The sequence below is a fragment of the Myotis lucifugus genome, unplaced genomic scaffold (assembly GCF_000147115.1).
Source record: "Myotis lucifugus unplaced genomic scaffold, Myoluc2.0 scaffold_365, whole genome shotgun sequence".
NCBI classification, from domain to species: domain Eukaryota; kingdom Metazoa; phylum Chordata; class Mammalia; order Chiroptera; family Vespertilionidae; genus Myotis; species Myotis lucifugus.
Window position 1 is genome coordinate 953,729 of NW_005871413.1, and position 1,649 is coordinate 955,377.

The 1,649-nt window shown below is 48.5% G+C and overlaps 1 long non-coding RNA gene across 2 annotated transcripts in view; it reads right to left on the reverse strand.

Annotated features, from left to right (window-relative positions):
• Positions 1 to 468: 468 nt before the first annotated feature.
• Positions 469 to 1,649, reverse strand: part of LOC106699301 — a 63,155-nt gene continuing 61,974 nt past the window's right edge. For both annotated transcript variants that reach the window (XR_002832308.1, XR_002832309.1), the window contains exon 3: positions 469 to 914. This is a non-coding gene — a long non-coding RNA (uncharacterized LOC106699301). The remainder of the gene's footprint in view (positions 915 to 1,649) is intronic.

Here is a 1,649-nt window from a genome sequence, read left to right on the forward strand (position 1 = left end):
ATTGTTTAAAGCTCCCATGAAAAAGCCAATGATCTAGAGGAAATAAAAGTAAGTCCTTCGCAGAAACCGGTTTGGCTCAGTGGATAGAGCGTCGGCCTGCGGACTGGAGGGTCCCAGGTTTGATTCCGGTTAAGGGCATGTACCTGGGTTGTGGGCACATCCCCAGTGGGAGATGTGTAGGAGGCAGCTGATCGATGTTTCTCTCTCATCGATGTTTCTTACTCTCTGTCTCTCTCCCTTCCTCTCTGTAAAGAATCAATAAAATATATTTTAAAAAAAAAGTAAGTCCTTCATTTTCCAAAGCAAACCCAAACTAACAAGAGGGACATTTCCAGATGTGAAGTGATGGTCTTTGTACAACTTTCATTAAATCGCTACTACAAAAAAAAAAAATCACTACTACACCCTTGTTCCTGAGAAAAGGTGACTATTGTAACGTTTGACCGAAGAAAGGCACCAGAGTCCAAATTAAAAGCAGAGTGCACTGTTTATTCAAGAGGCAGATGCTCTCGGGTGAGGTCCTTCGGTCTGCAAGCACAGGCCGGGGGAGTCACACACAATAGGGGGAGTGGGAAGATTATATGGGCAGGTTTGTTGTCAGTTGCCGGTCGCTATCAGAATGTTTGTAGCAGTTTGCAGTTGGGCTGGAAACGGGATGTTTGGTGGAGATGGAAAGTCCCTTGCCAGTGTTCAGTTTGTGTTTGGGGTTCCCTTGGCGCCCCGTATCCACCTGGACCTTACATTTCGACCTTTTAGTGATAATGGGTGTTGACCGCTCTGGCTGCTTCGGGCTTAGTTGGGATGTAGGCTTATGGGCCCTGGGTCGGAGGGTCCAGGGGGATGCGGGAGCAGGGATGTCGTAGCATCTGGTTAACTGCTACCTTTGTGATGTTTTTTGCCCAATTTTGAAGGAACTGTAAGAGATAAGAAGCAAATATTAATAATAGACAAATGATAACCAGGGGACCCAGGAAGGGTAGGAGCCAAGGCATCAGGGAATTCCAGACAGAGTTAGGAAGTTAAGCAGTTGGTTATGCCCCCGCCCACAGGAGGTTGCATTGTTCCCCCTGTGCGCTCATATTCATTCTAACCTCATTCTAACCGCCCGCCTAACTCTTTGTGCTCCGCCAAATCTCCGCCCCCATGACTGCCAGCAATTTAAATTCACAGGTAGCTGGCCAGTTCCCTTTGCAAGAAATTGCAGCTGGGAAAGATTTTATCCGGACAGCCATTCTCTCTCACTTTTCTGATCTTCCCCAAATTAAAAAATGCTCTCTTCAGACCCTCTCAACCAGCAGCCACCTTCTCCCCTATCCCTGAGAGCCCAAATCCTGAGAACGTTAGCTCCAAAACAGCCTCTTCTATTTCTGCGCCCATTCTGCCGGAGGGAGGCAGAAGGGACTGAGGGCAGAGTCTGAATCTATGCCCCCCACTCTCTAACCTGAGCCCTCAGACCACGGTCCGAGATCAAGTGAAAAATGGCCTTTAACATTTTAATGCCCACCTTCAACAGAAGGTAGACCTACAGCTTCGTTGCAGTCCTGTGGCTGAAGCAGCCCCCGGTCCCAAGGGGCTGTGCGCGTTGGGGGTGCAATGAAAGGATCGCCACCGGAGAATGCTTCAAATGCGGAAATAAAGCCACTGGCAAA